The sequence below is a fragment of the Rattus norvegicus genome, chromosome 7, assembly GCF_036323735.1.
Source record: "Rattus norvegicus strain BN/NHsdMcwi chromosome 7, GRCr8, whole genome shotgun sequence".
NCBI lineage: Eukaryota > Metazoa > Chordata > Mammalia > Rodentia > Muridae > Rattus > Rattus norvegicus.
The window spans coordinates 18,143,346-18,158,939 of NC_086025.1; the positions used below are offsets into that span (position 1 = coordinate 18,143,346).

General features: G+C 45.4%; 1 pseudogene; it reads left to right on the plus strand.

Annotated features, from left to right (window-relative positions):
* Positions 1-1,144: 1,144 nt before the first annotated feature.
* Positions 1,145-5,914, plus strand: Mex3a-ps3 (mex-3 RNA binding family member A, pseudogene 3; annotated as a pseudogene).
* The last annotated feature ends 9,680 nt before the right edge of the window (positions 5,915-15,594 follow it).

The following is a 15,594-nucleotide window of genomic DNA, read 5'->3' on the forward strand; positions in this document are numbered from 1 at the left end:
CTTATTTTGAGACAAGATCTCACTCTGTTCTTAAGGCAGGTTTTGATTTTACTCTGTAGTTAGAGCTAGCCTTGAACAAGTCGTCCTCCTTCCCCAGCCTCCTGAGTAACTAGAATGGCAGACCTATGCCAGGAAGCCTTGCTAAATCTCTTTTGAAAGAGGAGCCATACTGTCCTCTAGTGGGGGCAGGATTGGGAGGGGAACTTCCATATAAAATGGGAGGGGGAGGGGCTAGTGGGATGCTGGCATGGAAACTGGGAAAGAGAATAACAATTGAAATGTAAATAAGAAATACCCAATTTAATTAAGATGGAGAAAAAAAGGAAAAAAAAGAAAAGAAGGAAATGAAAAGGATGAGGACAGGAGAGAAAGAAAAGAGGTAGAAGAAAAACACCAAGGGCAAGAGAAAGAAGAAGGAGGAGAAGAAATTAAAAAAGAAGAAGAGGGAGAAAACAACATGCTAGAGAATTCCCCATAGTGCCCATCTATAGAATGTGTGGTGTGGCTCAGAAACACAGGAGCAGATCACAGACCTGGAGTGGATCAGCTAAAAATGAACCCACACATTAAGAGACAACTAATTGTATACAAAGATGGTGGTACAAATCTGTAGGAAAAGGTGCACCTTGGTCAAGAAATGGTGCTGGGAAAAGCAAATTTCCATATATGGGAGATTGAAGTCCCTCTGACCACACATGAAGATTATTCCAAATCAATCATGGCCACAAAGTTAAGACCTGAAATGCTTCAGAAAACACAGCACACAATAGCACATAGCCAAGGGAGCCTAAAACTGTGAAAGTCATATTCTTAAGGTGGGAAATGTTCTCAGGAAAAAAACATGAGGGCTTCCGTGAAAAAGAACAACATAACTAATCTACGCTTTAAGAACAAAATAACCAATCAGCCCTTTGACAGGTTAGGGAGAGTGTGGAGACTAAGAAAGATATCTCCAGAGTTCACCTGGCTCATGTGGTGTTCTGAGATGGTGAGGAAATAAAGAAAGAAGACAGGCCCTCCGCTCTCTGCTTCTCCTGTCCACCACCTCTCTCTCTCCCTCCCTCCCTCTCCCTCAGCTTTTGATTCCCCACGCCTAGTCTAGTGGTATCTGGAATGATGGGAAGAAACGGGGCTTTGGATAACTATGATGTTTCAGAGGAAGCAAAAAGACCAAGGTATGCAGGAAGAGGAGTGTGCCCTTCAGTTGGATCTTGATCAACTCTGCCTCCTGCATTTGTGGGAGCCTCAACCCCCACACCTGGTGCCTGTGATGGTGTAGGACTGGGAGTTGGAATGGCAGAGGAGTGGGAGTGGGGATGGCATCCCTGAGCAGCCGACAGACCCTGCCCTGCAGGCCCTCCACCCCCCACCACCACCCCAGGCAGCCAGGACTCCAGATTTGTGCAGGTCAGGGCCTCCCAGACAGCAGACCCAGCTGTTCAGAGGATCCAGCAGCCCAACACCACCAAAGGGCAGAACACAGCAAAGCTCGGAATGGACAAAGATGCAAAGCTTTGCCTGAAGGCCACCAGCAACACCAAAGCGTGCATTCCAGTGCTCACATCTGAGCGAGTGGAGGAGATCGTAGGTAGCCAAGGATGATGGATTAAGGCTCTGAGGGCCAAGACCAATACCCATATTGAGACACCTGTGTGAGATGAGGAGCCAGTGTTCATGGTGACTGGGAGGCAGTAAGAAGTGTTCACAGCCTGGCAGGAAATCATCTCCGAAGTGTGGCTTTAGTGTGCCCCCTGCTCTGCCAGGCCAAGCGATGATCCCTGTATGAGCCCTACCATGTGGTGATGCTGGTAGTGTGCCCAAATTGTATCCAGCAGCAGACCAACACTTACATCATAACTTCCAGCCAGGACTAAGACCTGGTGTTTGAGGTCAACAGTGCCTGGGTAACTTGGAAAGTAGACAGCACCGCAAGGAAGGAGATAGCAAGGTACATTACCCCACACACTGGCAAGATTCTTGAGTAGAACAGGGATGGTGACTTCCTGGGTGACAATAAGATTGACTTCATGGCTGTCAGACTCCATGCAGCCCTGGATAGCCTCTACTCAGATGCCTGGCCCATGTTTGCTCCAGGCTGTAAGCCACTCTCCACCTTCAGGCACAACAACCTGGGCTGTATATTTGAGTGTGGCATGAACTCATCTTTGAGGCCCAGCACTTAGGCTAGCAGGGCAGGGACATCAGCTAAGGTGGATATCTGTTTCCAGCAATGGTGTGGGCAGGCAGGAATTGTACTATGGAGTGAGAGGTAAGCCTGCCCACCCCCACTGCTGATGGAGTTCTTACCAGGAACTCCATCTTCACACTGGTGCACTTCTCTTCTGCCTCCTACTACTTTTCTTCAGCCAAAGCATATGCAGAACCCCCATGTGAGCATTGATCTCCTGCCACCAATGAGGGGTCCTGGACAGGCTCACATAGATGCAGTCCAGAGAGACACAAAGAGTTTCTCTAAAGTGGGAGTAGGAAGGCCTGCATCCTCTGCTTTGAGAGAAAAGTGACAGCAGCCCTGGTGCCCAGAGGACATAATCTTGTCTGGATGGAGGGTGCAGTATGCATCTGTGAGAGGACAGACCAAGATTGTCCTGTCTGTCACATCACTGCCACACAAGCTATCTGAATATTTTTCCAAGTTCCATGTCCCTGGAAAATCGGTGTGCTCCCTAGGGTACAGCCATGGACCTGTAGGGATTGTAGCGACTACAGGGCAAGTTTCTGGGCAATAATCACCTCAGTGGGATGGAGAAGGAGAGGAATGAGTGGCTACGGGTGGGGCAAAGTCCAGAGCCGCTGGTTACACTTTGGGAGTGGGCTATAAATTTTACTAATGTTACAACTCTGATACATCAACAGACCCTTAAATCAGGAAGCAGCTAAGAGAAGCTTTTGTTTAGCTTGAAGTGGCCACCAGGACACCCTGACCTTTCCCTTCTCCCTATCTATGTGACATTAGGCCTCTTCCTCTGCGCAGTAAGAACAGGGAGAATTGCTGTCTGTAGCTAGAGGTGCTCTTAGTGATCCCCAGTCATTTGGTTCTGACCTCCGATCTCCTAACGTGACCCCTTACCTCACACCACCCTTTTCCTGAGTTCCCAACAGATAAGGAGAGGGGACCTAATAAGGTTCTAGGTACATCTTCTGGGAAGGAGCAGGATGTCAATCAACAAAGGGCTCACAACTCACCTGTCTCACACGGCTGGGCTAGAGATCTGAAGGAGGCTTCTCTTTTCCCTCCAACTTTTTGCTTGTCCCTTCTTCAAATTTTTTGCTGTGGACTTGCCCATTCCTTTTTTTGTCTTTGTTCTTTTTGCCTATCCCTTCTATTCCCCTTTTCTATCCAGCTGTTACGTGCAGTCCCTGGTTCCTCTTGCCTCTTCTAGCCCAGCTTTGGGCATAACATCTTCCTGGGAGAGAAGTCTAGAGAACATTTTGATAGCCCCCTTCCCAGGTTCTGATCCTGTAGTGGACAGCCCCTTCCCCACTCCTGCAAAGACTCAATTCCAATTCCTGATGGAATGTAGTTTTAGATCCAGACAGTTTGAGACTGGAAACTAATAATGGGTACATAGTGGAAACTAGTATCAGGGTTCATAAAAGGTTGGAAACCAACCTTTATCTTCTGTGGGCGTTATGCTGAGGGTGCAGCATATCCATATCACAGATCACCTGCCCGAGGGAAGGGGAAGCAGATTGTAGGAAATATCCTGGATCTGGAGAGGTGTGGTTGGGAAGTGTCCCCTCCCGCTCCCTAGCAGTGGCCCACCCCTGACCTCTCTGCACCTAGCTGAACCACTATTGAATCCTGATTAAACACAAATCATTATGCTATGTCTTCCCCACTGCCTGAGGAGAGAGCTCAGCTTCTTGGTGATGGGTTACGCCAGGGCAAAGCAGGGTTGGGGTGCAGTGGAGCCTCTTCCAAGAATCAGGCATTGTGATAGGTCTAGCACCCTTTGTGCTCCTCTTGCTCATTTATGTCAGTCAGCAGCCTCCTACCCTCCTGGTTCTGCTGGCTGGGCCAGGAGCAGGTGGGAGACCAGGAGGCCAGCAGATGCTTGTATGTAATAGGGAGGGAATACTCTGAGCTCTAGCTCAGGAGTCCCACTCTTCCTGGCTGGAGAAGGGATGTGGGAGGAAGGCAGACGGAGGTCTCTCTCTTTTGCCTCTTGTCAATTAATTTACCTCTCCACAACCTCACCCTCTGGAGGGGAGATGCAGGAGGTCACAGCCATTTCACTGACAGGAATGAGTTCCAGTCAGGACCTGTCTCTCTGTATGGCTCTCTAGAGTGGGAGGTCTGAGACATAAGCTTCTCTCAGAACTGTGACAGACAGATCCCATCCACCTAGTGAACACTGAATTCCATCCTTCAATCCTCCAGCTACAGGCCCTCCATTCTGCTTCAAATAGGTCTTAATACAGCAAGATAATAGGAACAGCCAGCTGCTTCTAATGCTTAGACATTCTAACTCATTTTCTGTCTCTGATGACATTTCACCTGACCCTAGCACTGCAATTTTTATTTGTATGGTGCTCATGTGTGATAGTCAACTCGTCAACATCAATAGCACAAGAAATCCAAATGGAGGAAAATGTTACTGAGTTAACTCCTGTATTAATAGCCTATAGGAAGGTATAAGGGGAGTTTCTTCATCAGTGACTACTATGGGAGCATGGTATCCCATCTGGAGATGTGCCATTAGAAGGCATCATTATCTGAGCAGGAAATTCAGGTCAGCATGCCAGTCAGCAGCTCTCCTCTGCCACTCTGTCAGCTCTCTTTCACTTCCTGCCTACAGGATCATGCCTCGTCTGAGTTCCTGCCTTGACTTCTCATCACAGATGGACAACGGTCAGGAAATAGGAGCCACATTAAATCTTGACAATGGTCAGGACATAGGAGCCACATTAAATCTTGACAATGGTCAGGATATAGGAGCCACATTAAATCATTTGTGCTCCTTGTTGCTTTTGGTCATAATGTCTGTCAAATCAATGCAAAGTAACTTATGCCAGACACACATTTTTGTACACTGGTCCACATCAGGCAGTGGTTGTTTTGTGGCAGAGCAAGAAGAAAGGGAGGCTAATAGACCCTCCCCCCACTTTTAGAAAGGGTATTGTTGGGCAAAACCTTGGGGGATGGGCAAGCCCTAACTGTCAGAAACTGTAGTTTAACTTACATTGCCTACTTTACTGCCAGATATGAGGTACTCAGATACTCTGCCTTTATCTCCACAAGAGGATTCTCACTTTGGAGCATGGATGTCCCAAATCAGGGTTTCTCTGTGTAGCCCTGACTATCCTGGAATTCCCTCAGTACACCAGGCTGGGAAGTAACTCAGAGATCCACCTGCCTATGTTGCTGGAAGTAAAGGTGTGCACCTCCACCACAACGCTTCCTCCAGGCATTTGCAATCATTCAACTACCAAATGTGGAGGGTCTAGTGACCATGCCCAGGCACCAGGCACAGGGATAGCAGCTAATGGGAAGCAGGCCCAGTAGCCCAAGCGAACAAAGTTCAGAGGGGCAGGAGGAATACATTTAGACATTCTACACAGCAGAGTGATGGTCTTGCTACAGCAATCTCTCCTAAGGTGATCAGAGGAAAGGATTCCTTGGCCCCTAGCACCTAAAGTAGACAGCATGGATGGCCATAACCCCATGGGTTTGAGGGACGTGGGAAGGGAATCAGCCATGTTTGGATTCTTTTCAGAGTTAAATCCTAATGGCTCCATATTCTGCGTGCAGGCCCCAGCCTATTGGCCTCCACAGTTGAACAGTGAAGAGGCAGGAAGGACTGAGGCTGCAGTTGACCTGGCCCATGGTGAAGTCCTGCACTGGATAACAGTCACTGAGAATACCTTGGGAAGGAATATGAAGGTGTCCTGAGGAAGCAGATCTAGGAGTGCACTTTTCCTTTCTAGAAGGCTGTCAACAAAACTGAAACAGGACTCTGGAGACATTCCTGTCTCCTATGATTTAGATGATGGAAACTGAGTGTACCAAATAATGAAACTTCACTAAGAGTCTGGACAGAAGGTGGCTTCTGTACCAGGTGTCACCACACCAGTCACAGAATGCAGGGGAAACATCAGGTCTTTGACATCAGGCTCTAGAGAGTAAGGCTGTAAGGTCTAGTGAAAGAATGCTGACATAGGTGTACTGTCCTACCACCCAGAAACACAGCTGTGACTGAGACATTTCTAGTGCCCAAAGTTTTGATTAATGCACAGCTCCATGCCTCTGAGAAATGTGATACCTCTGTCCATGGGAGGGAGTCCTGGCTGAATTGGACAGCTCCCATAATCTGTTTTATGGGAGGCCATATGCAAGCACAGGCCTAGGACAGTCATAGTGGCCTCAGAAGATGAGGGAAAGAAAACACAGTCCTCAGTACAGCTGGATCAAGATACATCCATGTGTAAGGAAGACATTTAGGATGTCTTTTCTGTGATTATGAATTTGATCCTGGCAACTTGGTAGTCCTTAATAAAACTAAAATTCTGTCTTATTTGGCCCTTTCCAAGTACCTAGAACTTCCTTTTTTCCTGTTCCATGCATGGGTCATAAAAATCAACCCTTCCTTGAGGCAGAGGCTTACAGCCAGACCCTGAGGCTGTGTGACGCCTCATTGGCCTTGGTAGAGGTCACACAACAAGTGAGATTTCTGGGATGCTAGTGGTATCCTACGTCTGCTGGGCCTATAGAGGGAGGGAGGAGTATCTCAAGGAATGACAGAAAGGTGTGTTTTCCTGATTGGCTTTTGCCTCCAAACAATGGGGTGAGGACATATCACTTCTAAGGAGACATAGGCGCTCCATCATGAGTTCCACTATAGGTTTCTCCCTCAGGAGAACAATTAACCATCAAGGCAGGATGCTCCCCATTTGGAAGAAGACAGACAGAAAAGCTTTCAACATCCTCTGAGGCTTGCCCTACAACTTTCCAAAATTACTTCCCATAAAGGGATAGGGCAGTGTCCCTGAAGGAATGAGGGCGCACTGACATCGGATCAGACCTCCAGTTCATCATATGTTCCACAGCAAATATTCATTCATTCATTCATTCATTTATTTGTTCATTCATTGTGTCAGTCATTCTGTTTCTCTCCCACCACAATCCTTCACTCTTCACTGAAGAAAAATGTGCCTACAATGTCCCTAGTGGCCCCTGCCCATGAACCAATTTTCCAGATAACACATTTGGTGCTTCCAGAGAACGATAGCAGGATTCTTTTGGATTTAGTTCTTTGAACTCAATTCTCTGTCATGACAGTCACAGAAACGTTGGCAGACTGCTGCCTCCCAGAGCACCCAACTGCCATGCAGTATGTTTACCTCTTCTGCACTTGAGTGGTCATGGGTTCTTTTCTTTTGTTGGGATCCCTATTCTGCAGTTGTGCATTGTTTCTCCTTCAGTGAGCCATAGACATCATTATATTCACTAAGGTCCTATTGTGCTATACAAAGACCCTGGAAGAATAGCTAAGTGAGTCTTCACATATTACTGAGAACTTGAGAGCTTGGAATAGCTGGGACGCCTCAGGAAAGCAGCCAAGATTTTCTTGCAGATTGCCCTCTCTAGACATGAGGAGACTCAAGCTGTATTGCAAGGGCAGAAGAGCAGGGCCTCCTTGTGGACACCTAGGAAGATACCAAGGTCAAAGATCCCACTATACTCAGGGTGTGCCAAAGAGTAGTGATATTAGTCCCTGAGAATCCTTTGACATGGGTCCAGGTTTAGCCCTCATAGAGGATGACATAGGGACACTCAGGAAGAAGTACAGGGTTACACTGAAAATAAAGGGAGGAAGCCTGCCCTGAAATGCTGTCTCTTAGCACTTGTAGGACAAGAGGGAGGGAGGGATTACTTAGAGTCAGTGAGTGTTTAGGACTGAGCTGGGCACTTCAACTTCTGGGTTTGAGTATAAACACAGATACTCAGAGACATTCTCTGACTTTTATGTTCATAGTCCACCATAAAGAGATCATTGACATTGCCCTACGAATTTCAAGGGAGAAAAGCAAGCATTTTTGAAGAGTAATGTACATTCTAAAAAGTGCAGGTTCTGATCAGTGTCTAAGAGAGGTCACACAACAAATGAGATTTCTGGGTCTCCTCATTCAGCAGCCTGCTGCCCCCTTTGATCTCCTGAATCAATTATTCCTCCCATTGCATCTTCCCAATTCTCTTTTAAAGACTCCATGCTGTCTCTGGACAAATCTCTATTACCATATTGTCTACTGCGTTCAGGAGGCTGCTCATACTCCAGTATGAGATGGATGTGACTTAAAATGCTATTTTAATCAGTTATGATGTGTACATGATATGCTAGGATGTAAGCCTGGGAACACTGCTTTTTCAAAGAGAATCTGTACTTTTCCCTAGCTAGAGTCTGACTTATGTCCACAATAGAAATCACTTTGTCTGTGGTAGGCTAGTTTTGTAGACTGAAGCACTTTTTAATCTCTATAGGACTCCTTCTGAGTGTGGGTGGGCTTTGTTCAGGCATCTTTTTCCCTCAGGTTTTCTCCAGGGACCAGAGGAAAATGCATTTGCAATTAGTACTCATCAGGTGACACATGAGCCGATGCCCAGGGACATCCCTCTCTGGACTACAGAGGCTGTCCTTCTCTTGGTTTTCATATGACGGGGGCTTCATTCTATCAGCACTTCAGTGCATGCTAAACTCACAAGCTACAGACAGGAGGCCTGTCTCTAAACACAATTCCTAGGTGTGAAACGGTTTGCCATTTCAATCTTTGGAAGAATCAAGATGGAACTCTTTTGAACTGCAAGAGGTAAAACAACCCTGAGAGTCCTGCCTTCATTCTATCCTCTGCAGTTTGCAAACAGATTGCAAGCACCTTATTGCCAAAACGGCAAGGGATCTGCTCCTGAACTTTGCTGCGGCTCGCATAAGGGACAGCCACAGAGTGACACTGGTAGGCCTCACTGTATCTAGGGCTCCCATTCATGAGACAGCAGAAGAAAATGTTAAGCATGGAGACAGTTTTCCCCATGACATTTCTTCAGATAGGTGTGGTTCTAAACACAGCAGCCTGAACAGGCATGAACAGAATCAGTGCTTCTTAAATTAATGGGAAAAATTGAAAGAGAATAAATTGTGGGGATAGAAAATGTATGGTCATGGACAAAGTCTTTGTGAAGGCCTTCAGCCTACCCCACATTTATGGCATGATCCAGTAGTATTAAGTATGTCTCCATTATTTTCTCATACTGTCACTTCTGCACATATGATATGTGTGTAATAGAAGTCACAGCATGTGGAATGCTGAGGTGATGTGGGCTGCATAGTTCTCACTTGGAAGAGTCTGTGACTTTTCCTCACTCATATTTGGTTTCTCAATATCTTCTAGCAGATGCCTTCTCTGGGGCAACTGTCAAAATTGGTACATGAGAGGGTTTATCTGGCAAGGTAAGGGACATGGAACTTTGTTAGGATGTTGTCCTGCAGCTCACCCTGTTCCCTATACAGAGGATGTGCCCTGTTCTCTTATCCCAGAGAGCTTCCTGCCCAGACTGCACTCAACATTACCATTGCATGACTCCCTCAGGACAATGTCTGGGGCCCAGAAGGGTTCAGGTTCACAAGTTACGGCTCTAGCCTTTGGGAAGGACAAAGTCAAACACTTGATACTGCTGTCTACATAAGCAGCTGGTTTGGGCTTTGTTTGGGGGTTGGGGATAGGATTGAATGCTACTGCAGTCTCTTCAGATAGTTTCTGTTCCCTTTCCTCACACAGTTAGCAAGGTTCTTCTGCCAGGATTAATATTCATTTACTTTTTTTAAGAAAACAGATGTTCTCATGCCACAACCCTTGAAAGTTGAATTCAGAGATACTGGAGAACAACAATATCAAAACAATGTAGTAAGATGCTTCTCTGTGCCTTCCTCGCAATATATTTATGCTTTTCAGGTCCCTGCAAGGCCATGGTAGGATAATTTACAGAGTCAAGCCTTCACAGCTATACAGGAAAGCAGCATGTACTGAATGCCTAGGTTCTTCTTTCTGAAGAGGATGGCCATCAATTGAGGTTGAGTATTTTCCTTGACCTCTGCTGAGATATACAGGAAAAATCCCACCATATGGACTTGAAATTGAGCTAAAATAGGTACATAGGAATCATTTGGTTTCATGGGAAAAAAAAAAAAACACGTCTCCCGGGACTATAGGGACCAAACCCCAGTCCAAAGCACAAACATATTCACAGAGTGTTTTCCTTTTTTTTTTCCACTTATAATTCCCTCATGAATGATCCATGAAAACAGGACCTGGAGAGGTGGAGAGTGTCCCTCTCAATACCTCAGCACAGTACCTGTCTTGACTGTTGCCTTCAGAGCCTTTTTCTTCCTAGTGAAAATCATCAGCACCTATGTAGGAGATTGAATTAGGTTGGTCCCCCTAGGGTCATGTGCTTCAATACAATTCCTAGTTGGGACAACAGTTTAGGAAGAATTAGGCAGTATAGTCTGGGGAAGAGCTGTGTTCCTGGCGCTGGGTTTACAGGTATCAAAAGCCCAGGCCATTCCAACTGATTCCCTCTCTGCCTCCCACTTGTGGTCCAAGTGACTCTCAGCTGTTCTGTTCACAATGGTTTTGATGATCCCAGTAGATACTCAACTTGTAAATGAGTTTAAAGCACACATTCACTTTATACGTTTGCTGCCTGGGTCCTGGTGTCTTTTTGCAGCGAATGTAAGGAACATGCAGACCTTAGTAGCTATTGCTTTAGTGGATCCAATGCACTGAAATTTACTCATTCAAAAGTCAAAGCCAGTGGATATTTTAGTGCCCTTTGCTGTTGAGTCTATACCAACATTTGGGAATGCTAAAGGCATGTTATTGTAGGGAAGGGCGATCCACTGTCCTGGACACTTGGAGTACTTATAAATCTCAACAATGAAAAGCATGAGCGGTGATCCTGCTATCAGAGGCTACAGAAATGCAGCTTATCCAAGCTGAAGCCAGTGCTGGCTGAAGCACATAGAGAACAACTGCCCGAGTAACCCCTTCTTCTAAGTGACCCCACACGCTTTCCTGAGCATGGAGCACCTGTGAAGTCAATGTTGAATAAGATAGACTCAGGTAGACTAATTCTGTGGTCTTTTGCTGATTCCACATCTGGGTTACACAGGTATTTGTTTACGTCTTCTCAGGCAATGCCACCTGGGTGCACATATAATGCTTTAATGTGAGAAGATAGAGGAATATTAATAAGAATATTTGATTTTGATCCTGGTAAACAAGCACTATTACCTTCATATATCAGTCTGCAATTTGCAAAATGTATTGATGTTTAATGTCTCAATAAACAATGTCAAGATAGTGGCAATACTTTATGTCTGGCACTATCTGCCCAAATAAAATTCTTTGACTCCTCCTCTTGCAGCAGCCCCTCCTCCATTCTGAGGTCAAAGAAGTTTCCCGCTGGAACATACTGAGTATCTAGCTGGAAAGGATTTGATGTTACTAGGACCTAGAAGAGGTTAATGGTAATAGGATGGTGTAGTGTACAATGTCAATGTTGTGATGAACACTCCCATACAAGCATACCATTTCATTTCCTACTGCGTCCTCCCTGCTTTAGAGGACCTAGGTTCTTGGAAGATATGGGTGGGTGGGGGGTTGTGGTTTATCTTCAGAGACTTTTGAAATAACAGAAAAGGAAACAGGAAACAACAGGGAAGCTCTCTCTTATGCCCATTCTGATGAGACACCCAATTTTCTGAGAGGGTGATGAAGGTTTCCTTGTCCAAGTCTTCCTTAGGCGACAGTGGAATTTCCTGTTCTGATGTGCTCATGTGTTCACAGGGGCGGACCCATCTACAGAATACAGGGCACAGGCAGTATCTGCTCCTCCTCTTGGGACAGTGTAGAGCAATGGAAAGCATGGGAGCTCTTCTTGCCCTCCTGTGTCCTGACAGAGTCAGGGCAGCAGGTCCATGCTCTCATGAGGGCTGGTAAAGGAGGAGGGCACAGTTGGGCTCACAGGCCCTTCCGTTGGGTGGAAGACAAGACAGGAAGGGGTGTGCAGGAGTCGGGGTGGTGGAGCACCTGGATCCACAGGCTTGGATGAAGTCTTAGATCCATGCTCACATCTTGTGTCTGTTCTTCTAGAGTAGTTAGGGCCCCATCTTTTCCATTTACTTTTTTGGGGATTCCAGTTCCTTGACATGAAACTCCATGATTCAAAGCCTGTCCATAATGTTAGAATCTGGAGAAGTCACAGTCTACATATTAACTTCACATTTCATTGCCCAGGAAAGTCCTTCAATGTTTTCTATGGTGGAACTCAACTTTGGGGAAAATGTGAGTGTCTGGGGATTTAGATTTCAATTTGCCAAGAGAAGTGAGTTGCAATGTTATAGGTCCCTGTGACAATATTTGTCTCTTCCATGGTGTTTACTCTCAGTGCCTGTGAACATGTGGTCAGGTAATATAAGAGCATGCCCAAACTGTCCGCATCTGCCTTTTTTGCCATCAAATGGCTCATCTAGTGTGAGGTCTACAGCATAATTCCCTTGGACCCATGCTGCCTTTTCAGGAAGATGCAAAGTCTGCATTGAGGTTCAGGTCATCTCTGTCTATTTCTCATCAACCTCTGACTCGCTGAGGATATTCTGGTGTTTTATGTTTGCATAGACAAAGTCAATGGTGTTTCAATACTTTATGACTGTCACTATTTGCACAAATATTTTTGCCCCGTCTTCCTGCTTGGGGACTCCTCCATTATTAGTTCAAGAAGTCCCCTGCTGGAGCACACTCAGTATCTACATGGACCCCCTTTGATGTTAGTAGGCCCTAGAAGAGGCTAATGACTGTAGCATGGTATAGTGAAGAAGGTCAAGAAGTGATGCACAATCTTGTACTTGCCTAGAAACTCATGGGGTTCTGGGTCCTGCTTCTTTCATAAGATCCATATTTTTGAAAGTTATATACTAGGCTTTCATCTTCACAGACTCCTTAACACAACAGATTCTTGACAGGAAAACCCTGATACTCTTGTCTAGTCCCTTGAAGCACTCAATCCTCTGAGGGTTTACTTAGAGCTCCTTGTCTAAGAATTCCTTAGATTGCAGGGGCATTTGCTCTTCTGGTATGCTGATGTGGACTCAGTGGGTAGACACATCTCCAGAATGGAGGGCACAGGCAGTCTCTGTGCTCCTCCTCTTGGGACACTGTAATGTAGTGGCAGGCATGGAAGCACTTCTTGCCACTACTGGCCTTATTGTGTCAGGGCAGCAGGCCAATGCTCTCCTAGGGCTGGATATGGATGAGGCCAAAGTTGGGGTTACTCCCCTTTCTCTTTGGTGGAAGAAGAGAATAAAGGGATGTGCTCATGATTTGGGTGGCATAGGGCATGTAAGCCCAGTAATGACAAAAGTCTTAGATCCATGCTCAAGTGCCCTCTGTTCCTGTTCTTTTAAATTTAAATATGTCCCCCATCATTTTACTGTAGTTTTACTTGTTCAAGGATTTAATTTCCTGCAACTATAAAATTCCATACCTCAGAGCATGTCTACAGTTTGAGAATCTGGATAGGTAACAGTCGAGCTAAGTACTTCACATTTCCTCTCATTACACAAAAATGTCTCAATGTTCTCAATGGAGGGCCTCATCTCTGGGCGACCTGTAAGGATTTGGTGGATTAGGTTTCCGGTTGCCAGAAGTGAGTTGCAATGTCATAGGGCCCTGTGACAATCTATTTCTGATCTCTTTCGTGGTCCTTCCACTGAAGAAATTGGACCCTGTGGTGATATAATGGAGTAGTTGGCCCATACTCTACGCATCTGCCTCCATGCCATCCTGTGGCTCTCCTAGTGTGAGCTCTGGAGCATAAAATCCTTGGTCCAATGCTGCCATTTCAGTGAGAGGCAGTGTCTGCATTGATGGGCTGGTGAGGTCTATGAACTTTACATTATCCACTGCATCTTTGTGGATATTCTGGAATTTTATGTGTGGATGGACAGGTTGAATTTTTGTGGCAGTACTTTATTGATGCCCATAAGTGTCCAAGTATTTTCTATGATCTTCCTTCTGCAACATGCCCCCCTTCCACTCTTTGGTCAAGGACGTTTTCTTCTAGAGCATTCTCAGAAAGTAGATGGATCTGAATTGACGTTCCTAGAACCTGATAGAGGCTCTTGATATTAGAATGGAATAGTGTTTTCATAGTTTATATTTGTGACTGGATCCTTCCAATGAGATATTTGTTGACCTCTATAGTTTTATAATCACTAAGGCCTGTGTTTTTATGTGGCAGGCAGGATTCATGATCTCAAATGCACCCTGGCCAATTGGAAAAAGTATCATGTACTGACTCCTGAGTTGTTTTTTCCTGTGGTGCTGGCCGTAAGGTTAGGTTTCTTGGATGACTACACTATTTAACCCTTGCTTCCCACGCCTTCTTCCTGCTCTATTAATTTTTCAATTATATATGTTCTCATCATTGAACTTTGCTCATTTGTCAGACAGGGTCCCTCAGAACTGAACATAATGTAAAGATTCTATCAGATACTCCTATCTCTACACAAATATCTCCAAGTCACTACCTGACATACCCCTACCTAACTTTGTAAGAAACTGGGGATAATTCTACCCTGATTTAATCAGACTGAATTTTCCTATCTTCTACTGTCTTTACAGTTCATCTGAATGGTTTAGAGAGATGTCAATTTTGAGATATTGGTTCTGGGCCCCAAGACTATTTTTCTTCCACTTAAGAATTTTAGATGCAGTCAAGGGATGCAATTGCTCAGAGTTACTCTATGTCCTCGGAGGAAGGCAGGTTTCGAGAGATGCCCTCTATTTGCGTAGGAACGTAATTGCAGATAGACAGTTTATGTTCAAAAAAGATGGCAGTTGACATCAGATTCCATATGTACAGGGAGGTAGGCAGTTGGAGAGAGATTCTCATTGTACAATAAAAAGGCATTTGGAGAGAAATGCCAATGTACTGATAGGATGGCAGTTGGTGTCAATATTGTATGTTCTGAAGCTCTTCTCAAACAGCTGGGCTCATCCAGAGGTCCAGTGGTGACTCTTGGATTGTTGCTAAGTTTGTCTCACCAATGGAGGCATCGACCAAGGAGATGGGAAAATACCCGTGGAGAACTGCCACATAGTAAAAGACTTACTCCCACTTTTAGGAGCTAAGTGCCCTCTGTATTCAGATATTCCTAAATTAACCCTCCTAATACACATAACCTGCTTTAGAAATCCTTCCATGTTCCTGTAGAATGTTTTCCATTAGACAGACACTGGGACCCCTGAAGACCTCAGGGAATATACAGGTCTGATTTTCCTTGCCTGAGTTTAAGGGACTCAAAATGTATTGAGTAAAGTTCACTGACAATTCTGACCACTCATTTCCAAACATTTGAATACATGAACCGACTCTTTATGGAACCATAATATAAATGATGTTCATTTTGAACCACATCCCCCCTAGGCAGGCTGGGGCCTCCCTTACTCCAGCAGAAATAGGCTTGAGGGGTTGCTGGACAAGGCAACATCTAGTGCTCCTGTTCTCCATGGGGCCAA